Below are 13,906 nucleotides of genomic sequence, written 5' to 3' on the forward strand. Positions count from 1 at the left end.
GCCGTGTTTACTCCAACTTCCTGAGCAAGAAAATGTACATCAGCTCCCACCCCTCCTGCCTCGTAGCCCTTTTTACAGTTTTAGGAAGGTAGACAAACATCAAGGAAACACAAAAAGAAAACATGAGCACTTTTCTTCCCACCCTGGACCCATATTTGCACAATTAATTGGAACAGGAAGGAAGGAAACCACCATTTCTCCAAATTTACAAAGCAGAATCCCTAAATCTCTCCCACAGTTAAAATTCACACCTGCTCCATGTTTAAGAAGGTCCTGTTTCTGAGAAACAATGAAAATTTCGGACAAGTGAAAATGCAGCTTTAGATAAGGAAAAAAAACCAAACTTTGTTACTTTGAGGACAGATTTCTATTTCATTACTCTTTTTTTACTGTTTCATTTGGTTTTTTTCAAATGGTCCCCAAAATTACTAAGCTTCCTCAGGCAAGAGGAGTACAACTCACTAAGAATTGACCTCCAAAACCAGTAAGAGACTCTGACACAGCCATTCATGCTCATAAAGTATGCAAACTGTATTCTTCCTTTCAGCACCCATTTAGTCTGTTCCAGAATAAATATATTTGCTTACAGCCAAGCCTGAAGAAAGTACAGTCAATAGACAGATGTGTTATATGTTTGGGTAAGAGAGTCCATTTCCTTTCCTCGTCACCTCCCATTTCTGGTAGTTCTATACTTTAAATAAAGTATGACTAAAATCCCTTATTTGGCATGGGTGACTGCCAGCTATTGAATCCAAAGCAGTTTAATTTAATCTATACAACCATTGTCTGGTTCAAATGAAATATGAATATTTATCATTACTAAATACATGAATTATTTACATTATTTATATTAGCCAGAAAAAGAGTTGCAAGCATTTTTAAAAGAAGTGATGGTTATACTGCTGACTGTAAAAAGACAGAAATATAAAAATGTTCTCAAATATTTTATTTATGGATTGAGCATACACAGTTTGCATAACAATCTAGTCATATATTCAGACACACATATATATATATGTATGTATACCTATGTATATATTAATAGACCAAGAACTGAGAGAAGGGCAATGTTGCTGATCCCAAGGGGATCAAAATGCTGTAGGATGAAAGCCAGGTGAAGTATGAAACAGGCAGAGTCTACAGTGCCATTTAGGGAGAAGTCATAGACCCTGGAAAGGAGTGAAGAGTAATTCACTGAAGTACAGTCAAATAAAAAACAGGGAAGAAATGTGAAGCTGAAAAACTTGGTATAGGTGGTGATCCTGAGAAAGGGGAATCTTTCCATTTGGTCTCTCTAGCAGGCAGACAACTGCTGATAACAGCCTGTCTAGAATTTGAAGGGAGGAGCAGGAGTTGCGGGAGTGAAGGCACCCAAGGATTCAGCCTGAATGAGAATGGCTGGAGCGCCGGCTGCAGTCACAGCTCAGTGCTAACCAGTGCTCCTAATAAAGAATACATTTAGTTTTGGAAATGTGGAGCCTTCCTGTGTGATTATGCAGCGAACTGTACGTACAGAAGTGTCTGGGGTCAGCTGTGTGGCACTCAAAGCACAGAAGGGAGCCATGCCATGGGAAAACAGCAGGGTAGAAACAGAGCAATAGGCAGCACTCGGATAGCTGGGAAAGCTGGACACGCTTTGAAGGAGGGGAAGATAAGGATTTGTCTGCATCTTCACTCATTTTTTTTTTGACGTTTGGAGAGTATTTTGCAGAGATATGTAGTAACAGAACTGCCTCAGCTAACAACTAGACATGTCCAATGCAGATGAAACATTTTTCCACATATCCTTGTGAGTTTCCCCTCAGAGGGCACCTTTGGCTGCAGATGCAATACAAATGCCTTCATGAGCTTTAAGAGGTGTGAACAGAGACAGCACTGGGCATACTGGCTTGACTGTAAAGATCTGCACTTGACTCAAACAAAAGAGAATAGGATTTTGCTTTGGAATCTTTTGTTTTTTCCTGGAAAAAAAATTTCTAATTTCATAGAACCATAGAATCATAGAATGGTTTGGGTTGGAAGAGACCTTAAAGATCACCTAGTTCTACTGGGGACTGAAGTGCTAACATTAAACAAATGACCATAGAGAAACTGAGGCAGAAATTTTATTGTTAGGCCAACATGAAGGACAGCTGCTGCTAAATAATGCAGCAAACATCCAGGATTTTTTTAAATCTTAGGAAAGTCCAGTCACTGACTCAATAGTTAGAAAATGTTTGTGAATAGAACATTCTTTAAAAGGCTGTTACAGAGTACCCTGTGTTTGTTTTAGGACTGTCTATACTTTAAGTTATTTTAACCTAGGGTTGATCTGAATTTTGAAAACAAAAGTCATTTTTGAGTAATTCCATGCTAGGCAAGCCACAGTCACATACTCACATAGCTCACATTATCTTATCATGTAAAATAACATTGTCGTATGATCACATCAGATGCTGGACAAATGTGTACTGATGGTCCCTGCTCAGGGGGAGGACCAGCACAGGACTGGGATTGCCTTGCTGAAACCACCCAATATCCTAATTTAACTCTTTCTGCACTTCCTCATGCTGATCAGTAGTCTGGTGTTCCTCCCTCAAAGCATTCTGCCCACAGAAGAAGCACTATGCACATTCCTGACCTACTAAGGTGTATGAGAGGGTTGGGAGGGAAGATGGGGATGTTCCCCCTCCCTGCCCTGAATCTATGAGATGCTGAGAACAGCTGAGCTAATCCACATTTTCCTTCTCTTAGCCAGTGCATGACCTCTTCAGTGAAAACATACAACACATTATGTAGCTGCTATTAGTAACAGAACTGTAGTTCACAAAACTAAAAAGGTCAGATTAATATTAATTATCTTATAGGTATCAAGTTATATGCCATATATATTTCTGCTAAAGGTCAATATGGCCTTCCTTCATTTTATATCCATCTGCTTCATTAGGTAAGGGAATGTAAGCTAGATATAATGGATTCTTTGGTAGTTTTAATCAACAATTTCATCAAAAGCACATTTTTCACCTGTGCCAACGACATAATGGAAAACTAGATCAATACATTAATTATACCAACTGCTTTCTAAACTCTTTTTTTAAATTAATTATGGTAAGTGTTGTGGCAATTAGAAAGAAAAAAAACCTGTACAACTAAAAGATATTGCCTTTCAGATTCAGGCAGACAGATATGTTTGCCTATTTTTATTTTCCGAAGATTTTCATTATTGTTCCATATAAAAGACTAGAAATTATGAAGCCTTTAACTGCAATGTCCATACAGTGGCAAATAAGCAGCAGAACTGATTTTGATAGCACATTACACAGAGCAGGATGAAGCAACAGCAGATTGCAACATGATAGAAATGGCAATTGTGATATTACTCTAGTGAAAATCCAAAATATTTACTTTGTGGGACCTCCTCCTCAGACCACTATGATGAGGATAAATGTCCTTGTCAACTCCATCCATCCAAGGTTCTGGACCACCACAGGAAGTGAGATTAGGCCTCTGTCAGAGGTCTCTGTCAGAGCTGTAAGGAAGCACCTCTAGAGCCAGAATATTTTTTGTTAGAAAGACTGTTTCCATACTGAAAGGCTTATCTCCCAGGATGTTGAGTTCTTATAAGCCTAGAAAATGGAAAAAAGCTACAAATCAGCTGAAATTTCTCCGCAGACCTTAGCAGAGTTTGAAAAACTTTTGGCCCCAGGGAAAGTGGGAGCTGCAGTTCTCCTCAGTTTGCCAGCCTTGTTAACTTCCCATATCACACCGTCTACACCCACAGCTCCTAGTAGGTCAGGTTATGTGCTTCTGTACCACAGGGCACGGTGCAGAGAGCTACAAGCAAGCACCAGCTTGGGCCAATAAGTCTGTATACAGTACTTACACAACACAGATCCACAAGCAACTGCCTCGGGGATAGAGTTTATTAATTTGGATGAAAGCCTGCAGAAATGTATCTGTACAGATTCAGATACAGGTCACAGAGAAGAAGGAGTGTCTTTCCCTTCTTGCCTCAGAGATACCAGTTCCAGAGTGAACCTGCACTAGTTCAGCTGTAACATCTCTCAGTCTGCAATTTAAGTCAGCTTCACACATGTACTAGTAACTATTCTATGTTATGTTCCAGTTTCCTTACCCCAAAAGACACTTCTTTCAGCTGGTTGTTTTCCAGCTCTGGACAACCTTGAGAAGACTGAAGACAGAGCAGGGGATTGATTCAACTAAAAATTAACAAAATAATCTAAGTTAGCAAATCTTCCATACCAAAGTCTATTCAGCTGCTGTTCCCATTTCTTCTCTTCATTATCCCCAAGCCAACACATCCTTAACAGTTATTTCTTAATTTGTTCACATATTTTAGTTGCCTGATAAAAAGGAGAGCTGAGTTCTACATTATTTTCTTCTCCTTGAAGGGCTTACTGGTTAATTCCCAAAGACAACTTGCTTCCAGGCATTCCCTGAAGCTTTCTGATATAGAAGTCTACACCATTTGAGTAGCTTTAATTTCTTAGACCAGTATCCCATGATCCTGATCCTCTGACCCCAATGACAGGTCAAATCTGAAAACATCTGGGGCCAGATTCTTTGCTGGTTATGGGGAAAGGGGAGAATTCTAATCTTCTGACTGTGAAGGGAGACCACTGCAAGTATTAAACTAATAATGGTGTGAGCAGTGGAATGAATTAAACCTGGTGTCTTATGAACTTAAGGTGCATAAAAGCATGACCTTGGACTGAAGCTTTTCCATATAGCCCTGTTATTTACTGCAGCTCTCACCTCCATAGATTCTCTGGAGTCTCATAATGGGTAAGTTCATGCTGCACCTTTCCCTCAGCTGTGCAACATCAACTTTTTTTTCATCTGTCTAGCTCCTTATTTTTGGAAATTTGTTAGAACCCAGTTACCCTGAAACTTCTGTCGTTTCATCACACTGGGTTGGAAAAGGCCACTAGATTCAAAAATTATTAGGGGGTACACAAGGACAGATACATGCACAGAGACAGCCTGATCACAGATGCCTTGTTTCCATAGGAAACCAAACTAAAAATAGACAGTTTCCTAAGTGTTAAAGATGGAATTTTTATTTGTTTTTGCAGTTGGGAACCAAACAGACCCACTATTCACATGGCTGTAGCACATGAGAAATATGAAAGAAAAGCAATCTTCAGTTTTCTGATAGATTTCCTCAAGTGGAATACAGTGACCAAAGACACAAAAGCCAAGTGTCCAAAGTCTGCAATCTGCTGGGCTGGATTACAGGTTGTCTATGTGACAGTGTATATGAGCTTTTTTTTCTTTTAGCATTATCTTTAAAATAATTTGTTAAGTTGGTTTGCTAGAAATGCAACACATGATGGCATCAAGTCTGTGTAAACTTCATTGTTTTGAATGATCGAGGCAAAAGTAAGGTCTCTGTTTGGTTTTTCATTCACCAAAAAATGATAAAACAGATGTTGGCAATTCACTTTTCCACCCCCTCAGTTGCTAAGTATCAACCTCAGTGTGGCATGAGGGAGCAAATGATAGCTGGGCATACCACGAGTGAGAAAGCACAGCTTTCTTTTATAATCAAAATAGTATAGTCATCATAACCTGCGTATGAGCTGTACAGGGCAACCTTTGGCTGCATCCTCATAGAAGCTGACATCTTACAGACGGATATCTTTGATGTATTCAAGGTGTTCGAGCTGAATCACTTGGGGATATTATATAAAGCTGTCTATAGAAGTGAGGTGAGGCTCTCGAGCGATGGAGAGAGTGACTGACAACTCAGGCTATCTGTGTATCATCCAGCTAAACACATAGGGATCTTAGGACCATAAGAACTGTATAAATACAGATAATCTGAGAACACCAAGGGGTCTCAAAACAGAAGGCTATTTTTAAGGTGTAGTAATAACATGGAAAGAACTTCCATGACATCTTATATGGCAGTACGTGAGCTTGTTGCATGAAAACAACCTTTTAAACCCACTTTTCTTGGGATTGAAGCTGCAGGTGATAGAGGATGATCATACCTATTGCTACCACCACACCTCAGGTGAGATCTGATAGTCAGTAGCTTGCTAAGAGGCAGAGCATGCCCATACAGCTTTACGGAGATATGGATGCCTTAAGCATCACCAGCAAACAGTGGATGCAGCTGGAAATTGCCCAGAAAGTGGTATCATGGCATTCATTTATATAGCTTCATGCAACAATAGACAGCAGTGTAACACGGTGAGGGGGTCTGCACCTCAAACCTCCATACAACTCAGCTGCTGCTGGGCCTCAGCTCAGACTTTACTGTAACTACTTTCTACTTCCTTCATCACAATCATAAAATCACAGAATCGCTGAGCTTAGAAAAGCACTGTCAGACCACTGAGTCCAAATGTCCCCTCAGCACTGCCAAGCCCACCACTAACCAGTGCCCCCAAGTGCCACATCCACACACATCTTTTAAATCACTCCAGGGATACAGACTTCATCACCATCCTGGGCAGCCTGTGCAAGAACTTGACAACCCTTTTGATAAAGAAATTTTCCCTAATATCCAATCTCAACCTCACCTGGTGCATCTTCAAGCTGCTTCCTCTTGTCTGGTTCCTCTTTCACTGGGAGAAGAGTCCGACGCCCAAACCTGGCTCCACCCTCCTCTCAGGGAGGTGTAGAGAGCAAGGTGGTCTTCCTTCAGCTTCCTTTCCTCCAGGTTTTATGCTGCCAGAAAAGTACTGGGTCACTCCTAAGAATCACATTTGTGGCTTTTAAGGACAGAAGGTGACAACCCCATCCCTCCCACCAGCAGCCGTAGCAGGAAAAACCCTGTGGCTGCTTCCTCCTCCAGCACAGTCAGGTGCCAGCAGACACAGCCCTACACTTGTGTAGACAAGTACTGCAGATGTATAACAACCTTGCAGCAATAATTAATAACCTTGTGAGGAAGGGTGCTCAGGGCCCCCTCAGGCAGCACACAGCCTGCAGTGGAATGGGTTACAACAAGGGAAGCCACGAGGCTCCTCATCTTTCTGCCATGGCTGTGCTTTAGGGAACAGAATAACGTCCTGAATAAAGAAAGTGGGAATGTGGAGTAGGTGCAAGACCCCAGACAAGAGGTGAGCAGGCAGCTGAGGAGGGTGTCTATGCTGACCAGTGCAGCGTGAGGGAGGGAGACGAGTCCTTGAGGGAGCAGGGTTGAGGCAGCCGCCATGATGGCGGTCTGAGGGGGAGCACCGGCCCCTGCTCGTAAACGAGTTAAAAGTCATGTCTGAAAACTTTTTCCACACCGCAGCTTGGAGGCTGGGTAGAGAAAAGGTTAGGAAGTGCTAGCTTAAATCCAGGATGGAGTTTTTCAAGGATAGGTTGTTACACACAGATTGATGCCACACTGTTGTCAATATGCCAGGGGTAGTTTTAGCTGTCAGCTCTGTCAGAGTCTGCCAACCAACTTTAACTTGTTTTCTGACTTTTCCAAATGTTTTCCAAGTTTTTTCTTGCTGTGCTGAGGATAAATTGTCCCTCAGTTTCTGTAAAACCACATTTGTTTACTTGTTTCCTTTTCATCTCTGTTTCTTTCTGTGGTTTTCCCTTTTTAGGGAAAAAAAAAAGCACAAAGCTTGCACCTTTGCCCAACCGTAATATAAACACAGTTCACTGAAACTCTCTCATAAACCATAAGGTTTTGCTCATCCGCTCTTGTGTGACACACACTTGCCTCCCTCTTGAGCTGGATGTGCTCCACCATGGCCCTGCCCAAGGTAAGGGACTGGGCAGCACAGCCCGGAATAAACTCAGGAATAAACTGCCACAGCAGCTCTTCTCTGCGTTTTCCTATAGGTGAAGACTTCTTTCTTCTGGAATGAAAAATTTCAAGGAAATATCTTCCAGTTTGGTCAAAAGTATCTGCCATGTGTGCAAAGGATTTGAAACAGGTAAGCTACAATCCTTTCTCCCTTTCCCAGAGCCTCCTGGACTGATACTAAATAACTCCATTTAGGGGAGAAAAAAACCCTCTCATTGCAAACACAGTAATTACAGTGAAATAACATTTAAGGAATGTTAAAAGGACTGGGGACTTCAAAGGTTGAAACATTAGAAAGCTGAAATTAAGACTGCACTACTTCTGTCTATGCATTATGCTACATTTACTTGCCTGTGTTTTTTTTTATTCACATATAAGATAGATGGGACAAAAAAACTTCTGTTTCTCCTCACAGTTCACTGTGTGGTCCTAGGCCTTGTTTACTGCCCTGAGTTATTAATTTCCTCTTCAGCTTTTTACAGCACTTTTTACAGTCACGTTCATATATGTGACAAACAAAATTTAATTTATTTTTGTTATACCACCGGAAGGTGAAGGGAAATGAGGTACAGAAAGAAAAAATAAAGCATGCTAATGTTAAATCATAATTATTTTAGGATATTTAACATTAGATTTTCATATTAATACACTAATTTGGGCTAACTGCAGAAAAATGTGTTCTTATGACCATTATTTTAATAAAATGCAGAAAGATAAAAATCTGGAGCAGTTGGATGACTTAAATGACATTAGTGAGTTATTAAACTGAGTCATTTTACTCCTTTGAATCCACTAAATTCACAGTAATAATATACATAAAAGAGAATTTTAGATTCAGGCTTCTTTGTATTTTCAGTGTATCTAAAAAAATTACATCTTTCAATATACTCATAGTTGATACTTCTTTTTTACTGATATTTGAGTTTATTATAAGTGTTTTATGGAAATACTAAGTTAAACTTTACATGTTCCTGGCATGACCCTTTATGTCCTCACCTTCAGCTAGTTCAGCACTTCAGTATTTCTAACCCTTGACTATCAATTTGGGCCCCCTGAAAATGAGATACATATAAGTGACCATATATCATTGACTATGTGATTTGTCCATCACCACATGCTGACTCTAGTAATGGTACTTAGAGAGTCTAGAGCTCAGCCTTAAGAGGATTTAACTCTCTTGTAACTCCAAAGAATATCTACCTCGTTTATTACCTCTAGTTTCTCAATATGTGAAGATCCAGAAGATTCTACTTCGCTACTAAACCCTGGTTCATCTCAGTGTAGGTCAGAACTATGCAAGGAATAAGGCAAGAGAGTTGTAGAAAAAAGCATCATGCAATTATGTTATTAAAGATATAATGCATATGAACAGAGTGAGTTCAATTTCAACTGAAGGAATAACATTGATTCTGTAATCTCTTTTCCCATAAGTCCTTGGCATTGAAAGATGTATAATTTTAGTATAGTTCCTGCCTGTCATCTTTCTAAAAGGATCATAAATAAAATGGAAAACAGATCTTGCATCACACTGACATCCCTCTGGGTCACTCCTGAGTCCAGGACCTTTTGTACCATATCTTGGACCACTTTACCTGAGCTAATGGAGCAGTTAACAGCACCTTCTACATGTGCTGTCCCCATTGGTTTCCTACTGCAGGTTTCACTCCTTACGCTCTTTCCATAGCCAGCTCCAGTCCTTTTTTTCCCTTGCTAACTTGTCAGACCTGGGTTTTTTCTACCCTGTGAGTGTCTCTGGTTTAGGATTTTATCAGTGAGAGACTAGAAACAAGATCTATAAAAGGCTGCTGAACCCTTCTCTCTACCACAGCATGGAAGTTAGGCTTGTCGTCTCAGGTATGTCTTGGAAAATTAATCAGGATGAATTTTGATAATGGGTTAGTGATGGGGGATAAAGGCACATAACCAAAACATCCCAATATATATTTAAGCAGGAAGTTGGTGGACATGAGATGCTCTGCAGTAGTTGCCTGTGTGCTTGTTGTTACTCCATTGTAAATTAAATATAACATAGCCCTGTGTGAAATAAACTATTTAACATTTACCTCTACAGGTATATGCCTGCATACTATGATAATAATGGTTTATATACTGTAAATTCACATTCAAGTTTAGGTTACTCTCTATTTCTAGGCCTGTGTGAGAATGAAGTGGCCCTACTTTGTGTGTGTTGCACTTTGCAGCAAGGTCATTGTCATCCTGCGTCCACCAAGTGTTTCATGAAGGGTAACAGATCCACTCTTAATTTACATTTCAAGTCAATTCAGATTTTCATACATATTGCCAAGTAAACAAACACTTTTCCACCTCTTTTAGAGTCATCATCCCAGGAGGAAGTTGTCATGTTGTGATGCAGCTCTGTGAGTGGACCTGTCTTTGATGGCTGTGGTAAGTCTATGGCAGAACTATCAGGGTTTTCTCACTCCAAGTCATATAAAGCATAACAGTAAAACATGCAAGAGGAGGCTGTACATGATATATCACAAAATGTGGTTTGGCACCAAGCACTGTAACAGTTTAGGGAACAGGCTGTTCTTTAAATAATATGCTTTTGTTTTCATGTTTAATTCTTCATGCTGCTGATTTACAGCGAAGGCTTTTTCTTCCAAAAAAAGTAGACCCTTATCTAATGCATCGAAACAACAAAGTATGTGGTTTCTTTGTCAAACATTTCAATAAATGATTTGGCTTTCTCAGAGGCATTTGTAGAACTCACATGGGAATAGAATTCTGGGGTTTTTTTCATTTGAACTGTGGGCTGGATTTTCAAATGTTGATGTGTGCAGATGTACCTGCACAAATTCACATGCCTGACTTCGAAAATCTGATCTTAAACACACAGCAAGTGAGTGAATATGTGGGAGAATGAGGGAAAAATTCAACATTTACCTAAAAATATCAAAAGAACTGTGAGCTGAGAGTGCTCCTCACCAGGCTTTAGCAGAGGTCAAGGGGGTGATGTAATTGGCACCTTTTGGATTTGGGGTTGTTATGTCGCTAAACACAGAACCAGCAGCTAATCCTAAAAAAATCAGGAGAGTTTCAAAGCTGCACTTAATTTTGTCTATTTTCTGACTCTCTTCCCTTTCAAAAGTAAGTTTATTTTCTGTCTTACTTGGTGTTTATACTGAAAACACTGTAATAACTGTAGAGCAATGTCTGCCAGTCTGTAGTAGTATTACAGGTAACAGAAGAGTTTAGTGTGTGGTGAGGGGTGTTGTTAGATCGTGTCACTGTAGTCAGCTCTCTGGTTTCCTGTATTTACCTTAAGTTGCAAAAAATTCCATCACAAAGTAAAAATTAAAAAAATGTGCTCTGCATCATCCCTGAATTTAACATTCAAATGTAAATTAATTCTCCCCCCTCCTTTTTTATATCACTTACAATTCCTTGAGAGTCTTGTCTTATTATAGGTTCAGGTCAAATTTTAAATGACAAATACTTGCTCTGACAGAAAATTCTTAACCAAAAAGTGTCAGCATTCCTGAAATTAGACATTTTTATTTTGAAAAAGACCAGAAAAATATGGTTTGCCATTTACAATATTTTCTGCATATTTTTACCCAATTTTTGACCAAATCTGTTCTCCAAAAAAAATATTTTGTTTTCTTCAAAACTGCCATAAAAAGCCCACCTGGTTCTCTTTTGCACACTTCATTTGTGAGGAAAAAAATAGAACAAATTTTGATTTAAAAACATGGAGATGAAACAGGAAAGGTAAAAAGTAAAATGCATTTCCACAAGATGGACCATTTAAAACTGATTTTTCTTCTGTCCTTGAAGAAATAACTAATTTTTCACTAAAATCTGGTGATAGATAGCCAAGGTATCTGGTCTTCAGCAATGAATGAAATATTATTAGGCAAACAGGCAAAAATGGAGCTTATGGGAAAGACTAAAAGGGAAGCAAGTGGGAAAATTACTTACTTGGTGGACTAAAATCAGTGAACAACCACCCAGATTGTTAAACCGAGTGAAGACTGAGCATGAGTGGAGGGGAAGCACTAAAATACTAAGAAGTACTTGGGCTAAGCTGTCTTGCATTTAATGTGACTTGAGGCATTGACCCTCATATGAGTTCTCTCTTTCTGAAGCCCCTCATCTTGATAAGCCCTGCTTATAAAGCTGCATCACAATGAAGCTGACCATTGCAAGTGTGGAAGCCAAGGGTGAAATCCTGGCTCTGTTGACATCATTAACAGCTCTGCCATTGATCTGGACTGGGGCGGGTTCAGCCCAAATTAAAGCAGTGGCCTTGCTGACAACCCACCACCGGTCAAAGAGAGGCCCCGTCTTTGAGTTCGTCAATCCCATGCGTTATATTCAATAAAGGTCAATAAGATGGAAGGTCTTGGATTTAGATGGCTTGAAAGATAAGCATACCAGGCTGAAACAAGACTCCAGCAAAATCAAGGGAGAGCATTATTTGGATATTTGCTGTATGGCTTGTTGGCGAATTTTAGAAATGTGCTTTATCCATATTCAAATCCCGTATAAACCGAAGTAGAAGAATATGATCTCTGTGGGAAGAGGTCATGGAAACAATATCTGTGCACCTGCCTACAGATCTATGCAAGCATTTTCAAAACAGGCATTTTGGAAAGAGGCAGCTAATCTATTATTGTTTCCATGCAGATATTTATATAAATCCTCTTCTTGTAAAATGCCACATACCCTGCTAAGCTTTCAATTTAGTCAGAAGAGGCATAAGTTCAGCCTATGTAAATAAAATCTAAAACTGAAGTGATTCAGGAAACTGGACTTAATATGTGCAACTGTGTAAGAATTATCTATTAATTATAAAATCATTAATTTAAAAAGATAGACTCTTAAACATTTTTCGTTTACTGTATTTCCTTAAAGAAAATCTAAAAATGCAGTTTGAATAGCAGCCACAACCCTATCCTTTCAATCAGCTGTACCTGTTAATTTAAGGCACAGTCACTTGAACACGGTTGGATAATACACCCCGTAATGCCATGTGTGTGCCAGTGCACACACATGTGTTTATCCGTACATGCCTTCTTTAATTTCCTTCCTGAGACCAGCACACTTTGGAATGATATTTTAATTTATTATTATGAAAGGAACGGCAACTGGTTTTTAATGGTTACAGAATGGTGACTCACAACACTGTCCCAGATGCTGTCACCGTCGCTATGAGAGCAGATTTGCAACATCTTGTCACAGGCACACATCAGTGCTCCTGCCTGCTGCCTTCATCCCAGAGGACAGCCTAACACCTGCTGCTGGCAGCGTGCCGGCCCTTCAGGGAACAAATGTTCCATTGCTGCTGGGTGATAGGAGAGGACAGACTCGAGATTCCAAGTGAACTGGCTAAAGGCACCCTAGGGCTCGGTGCACCCACCCCAGCACCCAGATGGTTGCTGTTTCTGTAGGAATATTAGAGAGTGAGTGGTATGCCTATAGCTGTCTCCTATAAATAAAGGAAAAGAGAAAAATCAAAAGCACACTGGATGATAAGATTTCTAGCATTTGCTATTGTTTCTTAAGAAAAACGAAATCAGTATTTTTGCAGTCAGTATTATACTGAGGAAGGGCTACATGCCTTCTCTGTATTTATCCACATAAAAAACTTTGAAGACTGTGTTAAAGACACTTTTTTTAATAGGAAAATACAGGCACAAATCCACTTCTGGAAGGTTAATGTGCTTCTTTCCTGCAGAATATCCTCAACCTTATACAATTTACAGATTCTAGACAAAATAGACATGATTGTTATATTTCACATAGTGTTCAGCTGCCATACCTTTATGTTGCCAGATATACTATGTTAAGATGAGATGTAAGAACAAAAAAAAAAAAAAGAGCAAATACATTTTGTGTTCCCTTTAAATCTATTTTTCAATACACCTATCCCAGAGTTGTAAGAATAAAGAATACTGTGCATTAGCTCTGGAGAGCCCAGGTTTCTCACTGAGGTCAAGGAGAGCTAAAAGGACTCCTGGCTTGGAATAAGAAGCTCAGTGCAGTTCAGGATCAGGTCTCTTGGATAGCGTGTAATGTGTTTCTTTCCATTTATTACCACTCCACTTCCAGTGGGGTGATAAAAGCAGCGTTACAATGTCTTCGCTTCATGTGGATTGAATAGCAGGCTAATAAAGATGA

At 39.7% G+C, this 13,906-nt stretch overlaps 1 long non-coding RNA gene across 3 annotated transcripts in view; it reads left to right on the forward strand.

Moving 5' to 3' along the window:
* Positions 1-6,543: 6,543 nt before the first annotated feature.
* LOC108492748 overlaps positions 6,544-13,906 on the forward strand; it is a 139,359-nt gene continuing 131,996 nt past the window's right edge. For 2 of the 3 annotated variants that reach the window (XR_001873211.1, XR_001873210.1), the window contains exons 1-3: positions 7,150-7,272; positions 7,795-7,889; positions 10,094-10,165. This is a non-coding gene — a long non-coding RNA (uncharacterized LOC108492748). Of the gene's footprint in view, positions 7,074-7,149; positions 7,273-7,794; positions 7,890-10,093; positions 10,166-13,906 lie in introns of those variants that run through there. The other variant, XR_001873212.1, reaches the window with a different exon arrangement.

The sequence above is a fragment of the Lepidothrix coronata genome, unplaced genomic scaffold (assembly GCF_001604755.1).
Source record: "Lepidothrix coronata isolate B3197 unplaced genomic scaffold, Lepidothrix_coronata-1.0 Scaffold12, whole genome shotgun sequence".
Lineage (NCBI taxonomy): Eukaryota > Metazoa > Chordata > Aves > Passeriformes > Pipridae > Lepidothrix > Lepidothrix coronata.